This window comes from Poecilia reticulata, linkage group LG14, assembly GCF_000633615.1.
Source record: "Poecilia reticulata strain Guanapo linkage group LG14, Guppy_female_1.0+MT, whole genome shotgun sequence".
Classification (NCBI taxonomy): Eukaryota; Metazoa; Chordata; class Actinopteri; order Cyprinodontiformes; family Poeciliidae; genus Poecilia; species Poecilia reticulata.
This window is the reverse complement of record NC_024344.1, coordinates 781,811-802,658: the sequence shown is the minus strand read 5'-3', so window position 1 is coordinate 802,658 and position 20,848 is coordinate 781,811. Positions and strand designations below refer to the sequence as shown.

Here is a 20,848-nt window from a genome sequence, read left to right as displayed (position 1 = left end):
TTACATTGCTTAGCCAATCAGAGGATCACGTTACATTGCTTAGCCAATCAGAGCTGCAGAGGAGCACTGATTGAAGGAGTTCCACTCTCAGCATGGATTTTAACTTGTCTTTAATTACTTCAGCATCTAAAAAAAAAAAAACATCTACCAAAGACACATAGCAACGACATAGACCAACTATATATGATTTCTACTTATTTTTGACACAAATGGAACCTCATATCCATGAGGCGTCTATTCTTTTATTATGTCTACGGGCTCATCGGTATCAGTAAAATCTGAAGGTGTTTCGTACCTATTCGGTGTAAGACGGTCTTCGGTATCCGGGTGAAATCCAGCGGTCTGCGCAGATCCTCCATCTCTTCTTCAATCTTGAAGTTGATTTCTTTCAACTCTGTGAATGTTTCTTCATCAGGAGTTTCCTGCTCTTTGATAAACTTTCTCTCAGACATTTTTATTAAAAACATTCACATATTTAGCTAAACTTCGAACCCGTTTTCAGACAACCCTCCAACAAAAGAAAAGCTAAAAGTATCCCGTGTTCTCTGTTTTTATCTTTTGTGCGTTTCACTTCAGTGGCTTTACTGAAGAAACAGGAAATTATTTGTAGTTCCGCTTTGGATTTTCTGCTGCGAGTCTCCTCTTTTATTGATGGGTTTATTGTTAATGGAAATTTAGAAAATAGTTTCATTAGTTATATGTGTAACCTGGGTTGTGACTCTTTTTGTATGGTGGTAAAACATAATGCTTGCAAACTGCTTGATAACTCAAGACCAAGTACAAGTAGGGAGGGAGTGTTTAGTTAGAACCACAGGTGTCAAACTCCAGTCCTCAAGGGCCGCTGTCCTCCAGTTTTTAGATGTGCCAGAGGTACAAAACGCTKGAATGAAATGGCTTAATTACCTCCTCCTAGTGTAGTTCGGTTCTCCAGAGCCTTAATGACCTGATTATTCTATTCAGGTGTGGTGCAGCAGAGAGGCACGTCTGGGGGTTGCAGGGCACCAGCCCTTGAGGACTGGAGTTTGACACCCAGTCTGGGAAAAAAAAAGGAAAAGAAAAAACACTGATAATATTGTTTGGTTGTTCTTGCAATATTGAATAAAGTGCTGTTTGAATGAAAAAAAAAATACTTCAGCATCTTTTCGGGGTGGCTACTGCCTCTAGTGGCGTGGGGGTGGTAACACAGCTAATATAATTACATTACTAAATCAGAATACCGCAAAGTATTTTGTGTGTGTGTGTGTGGGGGGGGATAAGAAGGGTTCGGTGAATGCGCATATGAAACTGGAGGGTTCGGTACCTCAAAAAAGGTTAAGAGCCACTGGTTTAAAACAAGGTTTGTTTGTTTTCTCAAAGACCAACAGCTGAGCTCAGAGAATCCATGACAGCAACAATAATTAGTTGTTCATTTTCCACATTTGGCCTTAATGAAAGAATGAAAAACAGAAAACAGAAAAGTCCAGTTTAAAGTTTGAAACAAGCCACCAATTCAATGATCTTAGAGTATTACTGAAAAGTCCATTTATTTCAGTAACCAAGTGAAATGCAGATATAGAATATTTTTTAACACCTTTATTTCTGCTGACAGCTAAAAACACAACATTCAAAATTTGAATATTACATCAGACCAAAGAAATGATAGAAAAGTATATTTACTATCTGCATAAAGATTATTTCCAAGAGGTATTTTTAATCTAACAAACGTGACTCATTGGGACATTTATTCTCATTTTTTTGAATAAATAAAGAACACGGAAAAGATGGAGAAAGTATTTTTGGACAAATTTGGACTTAACTGAACTTTTGGACCTTAATCCAAATGCTGGAGCTGTAAAATGAAAACTGCACCTCCTTGTGAACACACCGTCTCCACCGGTGGAGCACGGTCAGCAGCCGCAGCATCCTGATGATTTTCCTCACCAGAAGTTCATTTGCGTTGATGTGAGATTGATGGAGAAAATGTGTTAAGAGCTGCAAATGACTTTAAAGTGGAGAAGCAGAATATCAGTGTTAATAATCAGAACTACACTGAAACAGATTAGATACGTTCAAATTGTCCAAAACTTGAAAACTGACGTTCACATTTAAATGACCAAATTTGATCTGTTTAGCAAAAGAAAATGAAGATGTTTTTAACTGACAGAAAATAAATTAACACCACACTTCCAGTTGATTATCTTTAACATGCTGAGTACTACAGACCTTAATTTACCACACATGGGTTGGTTTATCATAAACTCCAGGCAGAATCAATTTTGTATAAAGATTTAATGTAAAAGTGACTGGGTTTTAATCAAGTTTTTTTATTGTGTCACCTATCCATTTAATTAAAAAAAATACATTTAGTATGGATAAATAACATTTACACTTATAATAAACTAGTATATTTTGTCCTTTGCCCCACAGATTAAAAATATATACATTTCCACTTTAGATGAGAAATATCTCAGCCACATTTTAGGTATTTTTTGTTTAGTTTAGCTTCTTTTCTTTAAAAATGGGACCGTGTTCAGCTGTGGAGAACCTTGCAGACATTTCCTTTGTGTGACATTTATCAGGGTATTTCAGTGGAAGCCGTGAAGGCGTCACCTGTTACCGTGGAAAGACCGCCGTCTTTTCACTTTCACTTCAGCTCCAACACGATGCACAACATCGGCTGTGGAAAGACCGTTTTAAATGCTCTCTTCTTGGATTTTATTTTCCTTTTTTTAAATCATCTCTACTAAGCTGTAGATGTTGGCATTTCGTTGTGTTGGATTATAATTGGCTTGGATCTGCTGGGCTGATCGACACGACAACAGCTGCTGGAAATTTAAAGCAACTGCAGATTAAATTAGGTAAAAGTAAAAGTGAAACCGACTGGTTTTCTTCAACGGTCTGAATCTTTGTTCGGCTCTGTGGCTTGGATGGATTTTAATTCACTAAAACCGAAGGCTGTGATGGATTTAAGGTAAGTTTTATGTTTCTAATAGAATTTATGTGGCGACAGCTGCTACTCTCAACGACGACGATGATGATGATGATGATATCATTTGTTTTTCTTCAGCTGTCTTGARGCTTTTTTTAAATAATCCTTGATATTTTATAATACACAAAGCCGTCTTCTTTTTGTTACACACAAATATAGCTTCGGTATAATAATGTAGTGCATTGCTGTTAAGTGTTTTTTTCCCATCCTGTTTTTTTTATCGTTCAGTTCTCTGGTTGCATTTTGCGAAATTGCTCCGATGACGGATAGTARAAATAATATTAGTTTAATACGTAAGCAACTTAAAATAAATAAATATTACTCATTCTGTTCAATTTCAAAATAATTTTTAGTTGATCMTATAAGGAAAGGCTTTTTATGAGCATAATGTATCAGAAATGACCACTTGATGGCGCCAAACTACTTCGTTGGTGACGTCAATTTCTGAGTGACCGCTCAGAAATAAGATTTATTTTCTTTGTAAATTGAGCTGGTGTGAGGCATAAGCAATAAATRGTCATGTTCAACAGCGTGGGTTGAAGCTGGAATAAAACGCCATGAWTTATTGATATTCATAATGTCAATAATTTTACAATATGAACRTGTGTTTTGGTTTTCGTCTCAACTTTGTCCCAGTAAAGTTGCGCAATCCAAACCCAATAAGCCAGTACAAGATCTTGTATTGCATCTATTTCACAAAGAAGTTTCAAACTTTACTGCTTTTTATCATTTTTTGTCCCGTTGGGTGTTTYCGTGGTATAGCTACTGAAATTTGCCACTTCAAAAACTTCGAAACGTTTTAAGAACTAGATCAGGGGTGGGCAACTCCAGGTCTCCTGCAACTTTTAGATGTCTCTACTTCAACACACCTGAGTCAAATAATGAGGTCGTTAGCAGGACTCTGGAGAACCTGGCTGCACTGAGGAGGTGATTCAGCTGTTGGATCAGGGAGACATCTAAGAGTTGCAGGACACCGGCCCTCCAGGACCAGGATCGCCCACCCCTGAACTAGATCAAGCTCTAACAAACTGCTTAAAGCAGGGGTGTCAAACTCCAGTCCTCGAGGGCCGGTGTCCTGCAACTTTTAGAATTGCCTCTGCTGCACCACACCTGAATAGAATAATTAGGTCATTAGCAAGGCTCTGGAGAACTGAGGAGGTAATTAAGCCATTTGATTCAGGTGTTTTGTACCTGTGGCACATCTAAAAACTGCAGGACARCGGCCCTTCAGGACTGGAGTTTGACACCCCTGGCTTAAAGGATTACGATCGGGGGAGTTTTGTGGCTGATCCCTGAGAGACTATCGCCTTTCCTAATAAAACAGTTTATTACGACGATGCTTTTGGATCGCTGCTCTTGGATTAGTTCTGATCTCAGTTTATGTTAATAGTGGATACACTGTAAGTGATCCCACTCCGCTGGACTCAACCCGACTCATGAAAAGCTTCAGGATGTTTTGCTGTCATCATGATATTAGTCGTAGTATTGAATGCTGCTCTTTCCAGCTGTACTAAGCAGCCTGCAGTGGTGTGAGAAAATAACCTGCAGCCATGTTGCTGCCCTCCTATGCACATGTCCAGAAGTCCTGGCCTCGCTGAGTCCAGAAACCCTCACACCTACTGCTRCAGTTTCTGAGCAAACTCTTCACAGATCTGAAGAAAGCCCCTGTACCTCACTGTGATTTTGGGTGGTYTGTGTTTTGTCTCGTTTGCAGCAATAATCCACCTTGCAGTCCTTCCCTTACAAAGGGACAGTATGGATTTTTCCAGCACAATTTCTGTTTAAAGCAACTGTTCTGATGTTTCAATGTAATCAGACTTAAGTCAGCTGCCTCGTCTTCCTCTGTGATGCAGACAATYGGTTCCTGCAGCTGCATCATGTTGAAACTGTACAGTGCTCTCCATTAAAGTATTATAAAACATATTTCTGGTTTAGGGCTGAAAAAAACTGAATGTGATWAAAAAWKKTYAATATTATACTAATTTCAATCCGTTTTTAAATCATCAGGGTCACCACTGGTTTCCTTGAGCTTTTTGGTCTTGTGTGCTTGAATTTAACTGTTAATGTGAAGGACTGATGTATTTTRCACTTCTACCCTGATTGATGCAAGTAATATAATTTAAATGGATAYTGGAATCTAAATCTACAATCTCCTGATTGTATATTTGAGTGAACTGCACCACATGTTTTTTTTTTTATTGAACATAGTTTATCTCATTTTGATGCAAAAGTCGCTTTAATCTATTGTTGTTTGGAAAAACTGAGTATATTGGTGCAAATGGATAAATGTTTAAGTGCATGTTAAACTTTTATTTAAGCTTGTTGCCAATTTAATCCAATGTGTATGTTGAACATAAGCCAACTTTGCGGTAAAATATTAAAATAAAACAATGTTGTTGCTCTGCAGACTACCAAATAAGAATAAAGGTCATGTCAAATAAACTAAATAGTTTCTTATAGGATATACTTCATTATTTCTATAAGGAGCTATTGTTATTAAAGACCATAATAGACTGATTGCACTAAAACACATTTAAACACTGACAATAATATCTTCAAACCTCGCCTTCATTTTGACAAGTAACCTCTTGGACATAAAGCTTCTGTTACATTTTTGGAAATAAATGCATTTTATTAATTTTTTTATTTCTTAAAATAAACAAAAGTTGTCATGTTTTTGTGGGTCATGTGGAACTGTAGTTTAATTACATAACATTAAATGACTTTTCACATTCTAAAAACCATAACGCATCTCAAAATATGACAAGTTGGCAACCACTGTTACCATAAACAGCTTTATCTCTAGTGAGATAAAACTTTACAGATTCCTGAATCAAAATTTTACAGTTTACCAGATGTGTCGTCATCCAGGTTTACCAGCAGCGGCAATAAAGTCATAAAGTGACACAAGAAAATGTTAATAATTCTATATCACTTAAGCAGAGTTGAACTCCATTACGCTACTGGAGGATATTTTGAAACACTGGTCATGTCGTCAAGACTAACAAATGAAGAAAAATTCAAAGTGTGCTGGTAATATTTTGCACCAGCTAAATATAAGATTACATTTGCTTTTTGCAGCATTTACTTTGCTTTGCTTGTCAGCACCTACAAGAGAAAATTAAAATTGATCACTAGATGGCACCAAATTACTTTAAATGACTAACAGTTGCCTTATACTCATGTCGTGAGAAAAATACAGTAATATAGTTTATAGAGTTGATAGCAGACAGGTTTGTTGGTTTCTTACCATTTTATTGTTTTGAAATATAAAAATAAACCATGAAAAAAAATGTAACCTTTGATATGACAAGGAGCCTGCAGAACAAATAAAACGTTTACTATTGAACCAGGAAGTGGATCGTAGCGCGAGTCTGACTACTTCATGTCCGACTCGATTTTTACATAACTGCTTTGTAGAAATGTTAACAYGAAAGATGACAAGCCTCATGTCGCCACCTGCTCAAACCACAACTTTGGAGACTTTCATGAGCAAAAATAAACGCAGGACTTCAAACCCGTATCCTCCAAAGGCCATGAATGTAGTGTTTATGTTACAGTGAGTGAACACATGAAGCCGCGGTATGTCTGCGTCTGGCTTCCTCAGAATCTGCTTGGCAGCTGAATGCTTCCTTTATCAGTCATCAGAGAGAGGATGACATCTAGAGATGGTGAGGCGGAGGGAAGATAACAGGCTGCCACAGATACCTCCATAAATCTGGGGGAAGAAAAACAACAGAAAAAAAAAACAGCAATGTCCTTCTACTTAAATAGAATTAAGTCTCGGGTCATTACATGAACCAAGAACTGCTTCTGTTTGAAATGCGTTGCAGCTAATTTAAGTTTGTAGAGTGTGTGGTTACACATTATCTTTTGAGGCACGCCTCAAGTGCACTTCAAACCCTTCAAGAAGAAATTACCGGCAGTTAGACAGTGGACATTACCCAGGTAGTCTGGATAAGATGAACTACAAAGATGACCGGTTTCGTCTGATCCATATTTGTTAACCATCACTTCTAAGCTTTGCAGTAATGAGAAACTGCAAAGTACTTATTAACTGCAACAAAATGACCATTTTATGTGGCTACCAATAGGAAAAGGTCACCAGGTGTGACACATCAATGGATTTGGATTGTACATTGTTCTGATCCTGTTAAATATACTAAAACATAGGTCGAGGGGTATGCATAATCCAGTAAATCGGGTCTAGTTGTGCACGACTCTTAAGTCTTCATAAATTGGCAACTATCTGTAATTTAACCTTGCAGCGTCAATGTTTTATTTTGGACTCCTTTGCAAAGTTAAGGACTTCATGATGAGGGTCCCAGGAGTCCAACATTTTGGAGGAATCGCATGTGCGTGTGCAATTTAAGCTAACTGGGTTTTTGTCTTTGTAGCTTCATAGAGAGCAGGTACTTAAAAAAAAAATCCTGCTTTATGAAAGCGTTGTATTTCCCAACTCCAAAGGCATTTCCTATAAATGGCTCAGCTCGCACCTGGCAGCAACAGCACCACCTTTTGGCTACAACCCAATACTGCATCAGTTGATTCTTTCAAGTCACGTGATTTAAAGGAAATCGAGGCTTCAGCTTGGAGCAGGTTAGGCTATACAGACAGTGAGACTTTTCAGTCAGCAGTTTCCTTTTTTTTCTAGAAATTTGCTTCAGGTGTTTTTAGTTTGACATGTCTTTACAGTGAAGTGTGTAACATGAGCTGCTCTGTCAGTTTAAGTTTCAAGCTGGTGGTTTTGGGTTAAGCATCATGTGACTGCAGCATCATTCAGAGGGTTAACACATAAGGGGAATATCTTGTCAGCTGCTTATGTTGGATTTTTTGTGGATCACATGAAATAAGAGACACTCTTGGCAGAAAGCAGACTTTAACAGATATATTTTAAAATTTGCATGCATTAATGACTAATAATTTGAATAAGCTGCAGTTGCTCCAAGTTGGTGCCTTTATCCTTAATTTCAGATTACTTGCTGTGCGTTTAGAGCTTTGTGGTTGGCGGCCCGTATAGCCTCCAGCACCGTGTTTACTTCCTGCTGCTGTTGCTATGACCTCGATCCACCTCACCTGTGGCCACACCCTCTGCAGATGGCAGTATCAGCGCAAACATGCTGTCACTGAAGGGTGATTTCATGTAAATGGGGCCTTTCGGCTCATACAAAGGCTCTCACGCATACGGGCCAGTTTCTGCCTTTTTAACTGAATTTTTATCATCAATATAATCTGCATCTTCAAACTGCAACTTGACTCCAGACTGAAGACTTACGTCATTCTGTTTTTGTTAGAAAATTTATCATGCGATCGATTTTATTTATTGCTTATTTCAACAGAGTTATGAAAGCAGCCAAGAGGCCTTTGCTAGCTCTGGAGGAGCTGCAGATATTTACAGCTCAGGTTTTGATAGTGCATTCCACTAATCTACTAAAGTGGCAGGAAGAAAGCTATTGTTTGATAGGAAAATCTAAATAAAATAAAAGGTTATCACAGTTCAAATGAGGGATACAGCAATATGGAAATAAGTTTGGTTTGATGAAAACAAAAAGTACCTTCTTTACCAACAGAAATACCCACTGTAATGCCTGGTGGTGGTAGCATCATGCTGTGAAAAAGCTTTTCATTTGCAGAAACTAGTCAGAATTGGTGTTAAGATGGATGATGCCAAAGAAAGAGGCAACTTGGTGGCGTCTCCAGGAGATTTTGGACTGGAGTTGAAGTTGTTTTCCAGCCGGGTAAAGACACTGAACATACAGCCAGAACTACAACCGACTGGGTTTATTCATGTTGAAATCAAAACATCACTTTAAATCTGATGAATCCACCTAACATTTATAAACTGCTTTATTTTGACCTATTACAACCAATTAAAAAAAAAAAGTTATTTTTGGATACAAAGAGACAAATTGTGGATACTTTTATCAAACCACTGTATTTCCTGTAAACAGAGTTGCAAAACCTGGCTGCACTACATGACATACTTTGAACATTAACAGTTGAAAAGAAACGTTTGGTGGGGGCAGAGTACGGAGTGGGAGTTGACGCTTCCTGTCTTGGAGGACAAGGACGGTGTCCACTGTAAGGCGAGAGCGATGCGGTCTCAGTGTAGGAGAGACTGTAAGCATCCTGACTGACATTAGCAGTTATCAGTCCTTCAGGGTCATCGGACAACCGTGTGCTAATTTACACCTACTGCATCCATTTTAAACGGATTCAGAAATGCATGTCAGTTGTCTTTACAACATCCACATTTACTTGTTTTTTTTTCTTTGTGTAGTCTGTTCACTTCATTACATGGCAACGGAAATAAAGCCTCACGTTCCTGTAAATGTGACGGGTGTATTCAAAGAAGTTCTCTGGAAATGAGCCGACATTTTTACCTGGTCCACACGCTAAAATTATACCTCGACTGTGACTGTGACACGCTGCATTGTTGGCGATGGCATGCCCGTGCAGCACCAAGCTAGTGTTACAGAAAGCTAGACGATAAAAATCACCTGAGAGTTGCTCATGTTAAAACTGACCTGCTCTTGTTTTCATCCAAAGGAAATCCTAGAAAGAAGACATTCATAATCATCTGTTCGATCTAATAAACTGTTATTTTCAATCTGTCATTTGGAGAAGTACATGCATTTATTTACCTTTTATGGATCGCTTGTTGTACCTGAAGTTGCCTGGTTAGATAACAGCTGGTTTGACCTACATTTTGTCTATAGATATTCTCTGACCCATGCAGATCCGCCCTGCTTTATGCATGCCGGTTTTATAATCCTAGAAACAAAACGGCAAAGTTCAGATCTTTCCATTAAACGAGCTTTCTTATTTGTTTGCACATGAACAAGAATAAAACGAAGCATAACACACACTTCATTTCTTTATTTGTTTAATGGACTGAACTTGTATAACAGTCAAAGCACTTTGCACTAGAACCATGTTGACTCACACATATTTTTACACCGATTCACAGACCTGGGCTTAAGTTTCTTGCCCAGAGGCACAACAACGTGTGACAAGAGAAAGGAGGAAATCGAACCTAAAACCTTCTGATTGTAAGACGGCTCTACTGAGCTGCAGTTTCTCTTGTTTAATGAACATTTAGAACAACACAGCCGATTCTATGGAGGCTGACTTCCAGTGTGTTAAGGTACTGCCTGGATCGCCAACAGTTTAAGTAAAAAAACAAATCAGAGACAGACGGAAAGCATAAGCAAAGCCTCTTTACTGATTTGCATCTTGGTTCTCTGACAGCCTTCAGAATCCTTTCATTACAGCAATCTAATTTATTGTCTCGCCTTATCTGCCCCTTTCCCCTTGCATACCTTTCTGCAACCTCCAGCATGCACCGCATTATCCCTCATCAGCAAGCACAAGTGAATATATTCACACAAACTTGTTGTCCATGTTTGTCAAGAAAACGATGGCACAGGAATCACAGGTGTCTGATGGAATCGGCTGTCCTCAAAACAAAATGCAGGATCATGAATGTTAACTGTGGAAAAAAAAAAAGCCACTTAGAGATTAATAAGCTGCAAAATCAGACCCAAAAATATCCCACTGGTCTCCAGTGGATCTAATTAGATCGACTTGCAGAGATAAACTCGTCAGTTTGGGAAATTTTAGTTTTTTTTGGAAAAATCATAACTCTAATCTTCTAATTGGTTTTCTAAACTAAGACAAAGGATCAGAAAAAGTTCCACCTGGAGGTTTGCTGTGGGAGGATTTAAGATGCTGGTTTTATAATCCCAGAAATAAAACGGCAAAGTTCAAATCTTCCTATTAAATTAACTTTCTTAATTGTTTTTTTTTATTTTTTACTTTGCATGCAAAGTATGGGGAAGAAGGAAATCGAACCTAAAACCTTCAAATTCCAAGACGGCTCTACGGAAACACAGCTTCCTTTCTTTAATGAACATTTTCATATTTGGTGTTGAAAATGTTGAACCTCAGAAGTAAAAGATGGCCTCAGTCATCTTGTTTCTTCCTCCCTTTCACTCCAAATCTCTCTATTTCTCTGCAACACAATCAAATCCTTCCAGGTTTAAAACGTTTGTCCAAACTGTAAATTATTTATTCACATACTAGGGACCCAAAGAAATAGCCGGCCCAAGACATAAGGGAACTAAGCAGCGACTTAGGCTCCCAGACCTTCAGGGCCGCCTGGATAAATGTTTGGGCTATAGATCTAGATTAAAATGTTTCAGGTTAACATTTAAGATGTTGTTTGAAAGTTTCCTTTCTAAAAGTTTTTCAAAGTGTTTCATAGTTGCAATCTGATGATACAAGTTTAATCTTTGGTTTGTTCACAAAAACTACTGATTGCTTTTAATTAATGGGCTCACCAGCTTTACTATTCTTCATTAGCGAGAAAAAAGAATAATATTTAAATCATTTTCATTTCTAAAACCAGATGAATAACTGAGTTATTTCTACTGCAGCAGCACAAGAGAAAACAATCTTRATCTAGACCCTGAACTTCCAGCCTCAGAACAAGCAGCAGCAGGATTTAAGATTGTGTGGCTTATGTTGTCACAGATGGAGCGTTGCTGATGAAACGGAGTCCTGCTATAATTAAAAGCAAGTTTATTGCTTCAATGTGTAGGCTTGTTCTTGCTTGATATGCTAAAATGAAGATTATCATTCAAAGGAAAGTCATTCGGTTCCATCCACTTAATAAAATAAGTATTGTTGAAGAAATATAACTGTCTAGAAAACGGTTTCACAGGTGTGGCTGTAGCCTGCAGGGTGGCTCATGCAAATGTTTTATTTGGTTTCTGCAACTATTTTTACTTGTGGATGATGAGACGTATCGTAAAAAAAGCCCTATGTTTTTTTTTTCTAATCCAGTAAATGCCATGAGCTACATAAAACTTAGTGTTTAAAGATGCAACCATAAGAGGACATGAGAGAAACGTAACTTTTATCCATAAGCTAGATTTGGTTTGGAGGAAACGGAGGGGATGCCGGATGTGGTCCACTGTAACGTTACATCATCTCGGTTTGATTTGAACTCCTCCAGTCCACTCTGGTGTTTCCTGGAAGTCAGCAGACTCGGACTAATGTCTGCTCTCCCTCTATCTGTGATRTGCCCTCACACACCAAGTATGTCTACTTCACACAACCTCACAAACATCCAASACTTCAACAAACCCTGACCCGTGAACTTAAAAACATTACCGTCGCTCCCTAGTATAAACAGTCAAGTTGACCTGAGGACATCACTGTTAGTCACTCAACCACTAAAKKGATTTATTAAGGGCATTTTGTAAATGTGATTTCTRAGCGCTGAGTTCAAWAAGYTGTTTTTCCATTAGTTGTTTTCAACCTTGTGTGGTTGTTTGTTTTTCATCTCTGACGCAGGCTTTGGCAACCCGCCAAATTCTTTAGGTCTATGCAGAATAATTTCCTTTCAACTCGTTAAAAAGACACACCTTTTCATGTAATCCAGTCTGTATGTTCCTGCGTCTGTGTTCAGCCGTTGCATTAAAAGCCAAACTTTACTGTGGTGATCATTTATGAAGACCTTGCATGTGCCGTGGTCAGTGCAGTTTCACAGAAACCAGACTGTAAAGGGCAAAATGCTCCAGATTGTGGAAGTGGTTGTGACGGCTGGAGTTCCCGACTCCAGAGGCATTTCATATAAACGCTTTGGATTTCACCTGCCTCTAGCATTGAAGCGCAACATCAAGAGCCCTGTAAAAACATCCCAGAACATCTGTCACAGGGCGACAGCCGGTGAAATGTAAAGCAGTTGCACTGCTATGAGGAACCATGGGATGAAAATCCTGAAACGTTGTGCAGACAGAGGCAGAACCAAGTCTGTGTTTAAGCCTCAAGTCCAAAGTTGAGTCTAAAGTCAAGTCCCAAGTCTGACACTTGGAATTTCGAGTCTTTATTTTTTAAAAACGTTACAATTATATGTTAAATGTACCGAATGCACTGACTGCAGTAAACTACGTATTGTCGATATAAAAGATGTAGACGTCTTCAAATACACCATCCGTCCTCCGATGGAACTGGACCCGGTTCAGCTTTATGATGGGGACAGAGAGAAGCTCTTTTCCCTGAGTTCAGGTCCAGAACCTGTTTCTGATCCGGATCTCTGCTCTCTATCCATCAGCAATCCTGAGCCAACATGCTGCACATCGCGTGGAGGCGTTTGAAGGACCAGATCTATACAACATAACTAAACATAACATACCAATGAAACCGAGGTGGAATCATCAGTGTAGCCTGGAGAACACCTGCTAATAACACCGTTAGCTAAAGTTAGCTTTCTCACAGCAAAAGATGACCAACTTGTACAACTTCAAATGTCAAACAAAGTTGGAAGTTGTTGCATCTTCCTCTTCTTGAAGGTTTTGCATGTTGCACTCAGTTTTTTGTTGGATATTTCAAAAGAAGTTACTCATGGGAGCAAATCTGCTTGGAGGGTTTTTTTCATCTCTTTTTTTTAGATATATATCTTGTTAATTTGATTGGTTGTGCTGCAGTTTATGCACACATGCTTACAAAGTGTGGAGAACCAGAGGGACGGTCTGAGCCTTTTGGTACGGAATGAGTGAAATCAATTACGGGGCCCACCTCATAAATATGCTTTAAACTTTAGATTTTGGGTAAAATATCAAGTCTTTTCAAGTAAACGGGTTCAAATCCCAAGTTATTGGTGTAAAAGTCAAGTCCGAGTCTCTGAACATTTTTTTCCAAGTAAAGTTTTAATATTAATGACGTGAGTCCAAGTCATGTGACTCGTGTCTCCACCTCTGCTGCTTCGATCATCGACAGCCGTCTGTCACTGCTGTTTGTTCTGCACTGCTCGGCTGTTTGCACCCATCAGTCACTGCGTGTTTAAAAAGTAATGCGCATCACTGTGATCATCTCTGGCGACGTCTGCTGCTCACGGTTGTCCATTTGAAGCTCATTTGGATGAAACTCGTCGTCGTTTCCCCCAAACGTCGGACAGCAAGCAACATTTAAAAAAAAAAAAACTTCCTGCATTTAAATGTTTCTGCACCTTTTTCTCAAATGTAAGTTTTAACCACAAGAAAAATGTTATGAACCACAACAGAGAATGCAGACTGACCTTTCACCTCACAGATCCTCTACAAAACCAGATGCTTTTTGTTCCTGTGATGAGTTTTTTCACATTAACTGTTTATTAGATCTTTCAAGGGCTGCACAGTGGTGCAGTTGGTAGAGCTGTTGCCTTGCAGCAAGAAGGTTCTGGGTTCGATTCCCGGCCCCGGTCTTTCTGCATGGAGTCTCCATGTTCTCCCTGTGCATGGTGGGTTTTCTCCCACCATCCGGTTTCCTCCCACAATCCAAAACCATGACTGTCAGGTTAATTGGTCTCTCCTAATTGCCCCTAGGTGTGAGTGTGTGTGTGCATGGTTGTGTCTTGTGTGTCTCTGTGTTGCCCTGCGACAGACTGGTGACCTGTCCAGGGTGACCCTGCCTCTCGCCCGGAACGTTAGCTGGAGATGGGCACCAGCAACCCTCCCGACCCCACTGAGGTACAAGGGTGAAAGAAAATGGATGGATAGATCTTTCAAGCTTAAAGAAATTTGGAAATTAAAACAAAGGATTCACAGGATGCTGTGTTTTCCCCACCGTCTGGTTAAATTTGTGTGTGTGTGTGTGTGTGTGACTTCTTCGTCTTATTCTTGCGACATCTGAGGAGCCTGTGCTAACACTTTGAAAACCTTGTTGATTTAGAGATGAATGAATGCGTTCACACACTTCTAAAGATAAATGTACCCAGACTTGTGTACTTTTTTTTTTTTGCCTGACGATAAGATTTTTATCACGTTGGTTTTCTTTCTTTTAAACTAGCCTAAAGTTAGACCACACACTAACCCGTCTCTCCTTCACCTCCTGTAAATGTGGTTGAAAAGTGAAAGACATTTAAGTGTAAATCAGGTTTTAGCTAAAGACTCTGGACTCAGTTTGATCATATAGTTAWTTTACTCTTTCACTGCGAAGAGATTCAGTAAATATTTAGTCTTTTATTGGCATCAAGGCAGCCATTTGTGTTGGTGAAATTTGATTTCCTCCTAAAAGAAAAAAAAAGCCTAAATATCTTGATGCAGAATGAGGCTATCGCCCAGGGCGGCATTCATGCAGATAAAAAGGATGTCCAGTGTCTGGAGAGCAAGTTTSAAGCTGAGTCTGGAAGATTCAGTTAAAAAGTTACCTTGATGGTGGAAATTTTGTACAAATTGGTCTAAATCTGTAGGCTGCACAGGTCGCAGCATACACTGAATGATGATGGTAGAGTAACATTTTTTGTTTCTTTTGCTGCAAGAACATGTGGTGATCCAGAGAATAATGGGAGCAAAACGACTCTGGATTGCATAAATGCTATGAGATCAGTGGTCYGAGGGTCACGGAGGGCTTTGCCATGTGGGGAGGGGAGTGGAAGTCATTCGTCCTACTTGGCAGCTATAAGTGTTGCTTATTTGAGACAYGACAACAGGCCTCCTGCTGCAGCGGCGGCTGCTTGGTTTGCATCGACACAGACAGTCTTCAAGGCTACATCTGAGTTTAAGGAGCTGTTTGCAGAAGCTGACCGTAAGCTTTGTCACTTACTAGTATAAAGACATTAAACATGGTCAAAAACTCGTTAAAAAGCCTTTTTTTAAAGTGGAGGTTGCGTTCTTTTTCTGAGGTACAGAGATAAGGCTTCCAGTTGKCCAGCTGCTCTGTTCTGCTTCCTGCTATTGTTTTCAGCTATCTTGTAATGAAAGTTATAACTTCTGCCAAACCAGCTTACAGACGGAAGACTTGAGCGAACGTGAGGCTGCGGTTCCTCCAGACTACTGTTTGCAACAGATTATAGTCACGCATGCTTTGGGGGGGGGGAAGAAATGCATCCAAAAATGTCAGAAATGTTGCCGTTTAACTTTTATTTATTAGCTTAAAATGATCCTGACCTATTTTTGTCCCAGGAATGACTCAGGCGTAACTTTCAGAATGTGATTGTAATTGCTGCAGGAATCCATGCATGTGTTTTAATGAGTCACTATGAAACTTGGGCATAATGTGGCTGACAGTTGAAGTGTTTTCAGTGGTTTGTTTGGACCCTCCAGTCATAATCGGCTGAGTCAGAACTTGTAGAGTTTCTGGCAGAAGGTTCACCGTCTCCCAAATGAAACTAACCAGATTCATCGAAAGCTGGTTCAACTGGGACTTCCTTACCTGGGTTTTTAAAAAACGTCAACAGTTTTCAGCTCTACCATCAGTTTTTAAATTAACTACATGTTGTCGCAGAGGGTGTTCTCCTTGCAGCCATCTTCTCTGGAATGTTGTTTCATAAGGAAAAGTAGCATAAKAAGAATATTTTCAACATTTTCACTTTTAAGGCTCCTCCACACAACTCTCGATTTTGTGCAAGTGATGCAAAGCAGAATTCGGCTGCACAGTCGGTGTGGTTAGAGGTGTTATTTGCTCTGCAGCTCTTGAAGACTTTTTTTTCCTGTTTTCTGACTCATATCTGCTTCATAAAAGTGAAGTTTTATGTCTGCAATAAGAGCTACGAATATTGGTCTCAAAGCGGCATAAATATCATACCCAGATTAAGATTTAAAATCTTTCTCATCAAACCAAGAAGCTTTTTTTTCTGGTAAAATATGAGAAATGCATTTCTTAAACAATAAAACAATATTAAAAACATACAGAGTAATTCATTTTTGTTTGCAGATTAATTTGTTAGAATTGGTATGTCGCATGACTTGTACCCTTCATGATATTCAATAAAGRTCTTTATTGATATTGCAGCAATTAAAGCAACATAAAGACCAAAATGGACCCAGACAGRTCAGAGATGAAGCTGTGGACTGGTTAAAAACCGAGTTAGGGTTCAGTCAACTTCTGAATCTARAAGTATGGCACGCCAACAATGAACAGTTCACTCAATCTGCCAGGCRGGATGAGRRCGGGTTTAATGCGAGAAGCAGTGAAGAGGCGATTTGTGACTTTGGAGGAGCTGCAGAGATCTGTWGGAAAACGCGATCACGCTYTCTATAAATCTGACTTATAGAAGAGTYTAAAAAAGAAAGTCTTTGAATGAAAGGTGTAATAAGTGTYGAGTAAACGACAAACGAGGAATTCTGTCTGCATCCTGGCTGGAAAATGTGACTGAARAACAACACGGCTCATAACCCTGAACTCATCATTCACATTGGGAAAAATAATAATGGATTATGTTCAATCCTGTAGAAAACATGTTGGACATGCAATCTAAGGTAGAGGTTCATTTTCTAACAGGAAAATTAAAGTTCAAATATCTAACAGTCCAGATCAGCATACGACTGAGAATATGTTAAATACTGATGAAACTCTCCATACTGACTGAACATTGGCTTTTTGCCAATAAGACCATGTAAATTGGACTCTACATGCTACAAGTCATTCCCCAAATCACAAGCTTYAAAAGTTGATTCTACAAAGAGCCGGCTTAGGCAGACTAAATATAAGTGTACGCCACACTTTTCAGATTTTCATTATTAAAAATCGTGTACCGTTTCCCTTTTTTGTGCCTCTCATTAAAAGATATAGAGCAGTTATCATTAACATTTAAATCAACAGGTCAAGCTGTGCAGTGTGTTAAATTTCCTCTGCAGCTCAGCCTGAAGCGTCGACGGCTCAGTTCAGGAATGAACTGAACTATGAACATATTGAAGACGTCCTTGGATTCCTTGGCATTGACGGTTTAATTACCCCTCAGTAAAACATCACTCACAACCGCCGGTGTGTTGCCAAGGTGCTGAGCCACACAACCGTCCGCCGCCACCCATGCATGTCTTTCATGAGCCTGAAAGTTTGGTATGTGCTAAGCAGTAATTATGACAGCTGGAGTTACTTTAAATCATAGCTGGCATTTCAAACCTGAATCTCTACTCATCATTCATCTGTCTGTTTTTTTTCCTTTGGCTCTTCTGCTCACCTGAACGTCTACTATTTAATCCAAACGTGCTCTTGATGTGCTTCAGGCAGAGCCTAACATCGTCTACACCCATGTTTGCTTTGGCTTTCTATTCAATCTTTTACAAGAGCGACAAACGTGCATGACTGGTTTTTAATTCTACTGTCTGTTTAATCCTACAGGAATAATCTGTAAATTAGATTTTAGTAAGCAGACTAAAGCTTGTGTGTTTCTTTATGATCATGAAGATTAAACCAGATTATTGTCAGTTTTATGCTCGGTTAGCTGCAACCTAAAACACGGATGGATGGAGTTTTATTCTGCAAACAGAGTAAAGAATGAATTGTTTAAGCCGACTGTTCCAGATTGGGACGTTCTCATTCAGTTGTAACTTTTTACATTTGTTTATATGAGCAGCAGCATAAGAAACAACTTAATCTTTCTTGAAAAAAAGCTTTTATAGGCACGTAATCTCTATTTATTTGTGGTGAATTTTTTTAAAACTCTTTTAAAAAGTTTACAAGAGATATAGGAAGTCTAAACGACTGGTTGGATTAACGAAGATTCACTCCAGCGACTGAAAGTTAATGAAATATAATTCTTACAGTGTCTGAAGTGATGATTTTGTGTTGGTTTGTTCCATTTTCTGCAAGCATTGCAAAAACTGTAATTTTTTCATAATATTTAACATAAATTGAATATTAAAATGTTAATCTATCAGCTGTAAAAACATGAGTTTACGTTAAATCTGATCAACATATTTTCAAAGTGCTGAATAAATACAAAACTATTAGATGCACAAAACAATTTATCATCAAAATCTGAAACCACAGAATTTCAAATGAACTGTTTAGTTTCCAAGCAAGAATAAAATGCAAACTAAATAAAACGAATATTAAATTAATGGTATTTATTGCTGTGGTGGGGAAATCTCCAAAGATTTCCATAAACTAATCATGGCTGTGGGACATTATGGGTTAAAAATGTCAAAATGTAAATATATTAGTAGATATATTTGTTGCAAGCAAAATAAATGTCAATATTTCTTGTAATTTCTTAACAAGTGCATCCCCACATACGACCTGATGGGTCACATGTATTATATCTTTTTAAAACATAACTTTGTCGTCGTTATCAATTTGTTTTCGTCGGTGAATAAGATTGATTGTTTTAGAGCTGCACTGATTAGGAAAATATGTGGCGCTATTGATAATGGTTTGATCTGTAATAAATAAATACTTACGTGTTTTTTTTTCTGCATGGGCTTAAAGCAAAGATCAACCTTAGATATTTAGTTTTCTGCCAGGGAAAAAGTTTTAATTCATTATTTCCATCTAAAACAAAAGGATTTTTTTGCTTTTGTCGTTGGTTAATCCAACATCTACAKAGTTTCTGTCCTGGTTTCTGTACRGTTTTTTGTTAGTGATCAAAATTGTACATTTTTCTCAATCATGTGAAAAGTTAATTTCATTTAAGGAGACAGAATTAGGATTTTAGATCTCAGATGCAACCAGAAAGTTAATAAAAATCAGACGTCTAATTAATTACAAATTAGAGCCTAAAACTCGAGATTGATGGATTCAACAAATTGATCCTTTATTTCCGATCTGCTGGTAAAAATGTTGAAAAAAATCATTTAAAAAAAACAAGCGTAACCTAAATTGATATAACAATCAATCTAACTTCATTCAAGCACATTTTGCAGTGCATCCGTTGAACGAATGCGAACTTGAAACATCAGTAACCGTTAAATATTTTAATTATTGACATGACTTTCAGGAAGCCCAATAAAACCCTTTTTGCAGACGTGCATCTTTTTGTTTCACTAAAAGTCTGAAAACCTGGCAGGCGCTCGAGTTTTTAGTGACGTGAGTTTAATTAAAAATGTATTGAAAATCAGGCCTTGTAATCAATCACAACTAAAATAACTTTAAATCAAATAACATTTGACAAAATAAAGTTTTTCTAATGCAATATTTTTTTTCAATAGACACAACCATTTTTGTATATTTTTAAGTGTAAAGTAAAATTGTATTTTAATCTGTATAATTTAATAAAAAAACTTTTATGTTGGGTGAAGTGCAGAATGGACCAGGTGGGTCGTGGAGGGCCGGCGTCCTGCATGTTCTAGTTCCTCCCTGCAGGTGAGGACGACCTTTTCAGCAGGTCATGGTTCTCTAACGAGCCGTCAGCTGGAGGGCCGGCGTCAGATGCAGGGCGCCGGCCCTCCATGTCCCACTCYGGGCACCACTGGACTTCAGACTGATCCTCTGCTGCGTAGGCCGAAGTCGACTAACACCCAAATTTGCCTGTTTAATTTGCATATAATTTCCACACATTTGCCTCCATTTACTGCAGGAGTTGAGCTTCGTTTYGARCGTCTTTAAGAAGAACAGGGACGTTTGTGACCTGCTGAAGACACAAACTGTTTTATTCATGTTTCTAAARCAAATGGTCTGGAAGAGTAAATGTTGTCACCTTGTATGTCCTACAGGAAGCAAAACCCTACTTTTAAATTATGCTCATTTGATCTAATTTAAGATAAAAATATACAGATACATTTTTTTAAAAATATTTAGCTTCTTTGTTTACAAAAAGTAAATATTCGACACTTTCTATAAACGTCTTTTTTACAACTATACAGTTTACACAACAAATCTATATACCTTAGTCGGTCAAAATACACATTAAAATTTTTAAAATCCAATATAATTATTGAATAAAATGTAGAAACAAGTAGCTTCATATAGATTTTAAATRAAAGCGCCGGTCCTTACGTCAGGTTGCTGCAGGTACAGGCGATTTCTCCACATCTGTAAATGTTTAATTCAACTAAACCAAAAACRTGAAGTGAACACAGAAAGGCAACAGAGTCACTCAGACATCTTTTAATGCCGTCACATTTTTAAAGCTCTTCATAATCATAAACGGCTCAGTCATAGTCGTAGCTTTGAAAC

The 20,848-nt window shown here is 38.3% G+C and overlaps 1 long non-coding RNA gene across 1 annotated transcript in view; it reads left to right on the top strand.

Moving 5' to 3' along the window:
- Nucleotides 1–2,535: 2,535 nt before the first annotated feature.
- Nucleotides 2,536–20,848, top strand: part of LOC103475333 (uncharacterized) — a 25,767-nt gene continuing 7,454 nt past the window's right edge. Inside the window, exon 1 of the long non-coding RNA XR_535320.2 lies at nt 2,536–2,950. This is a non-coding gene — a long non-coding RNA (uncharacterized LOC103475333). The remainder of the gene's footprint in view (nt 2,951–20,848) is intronic.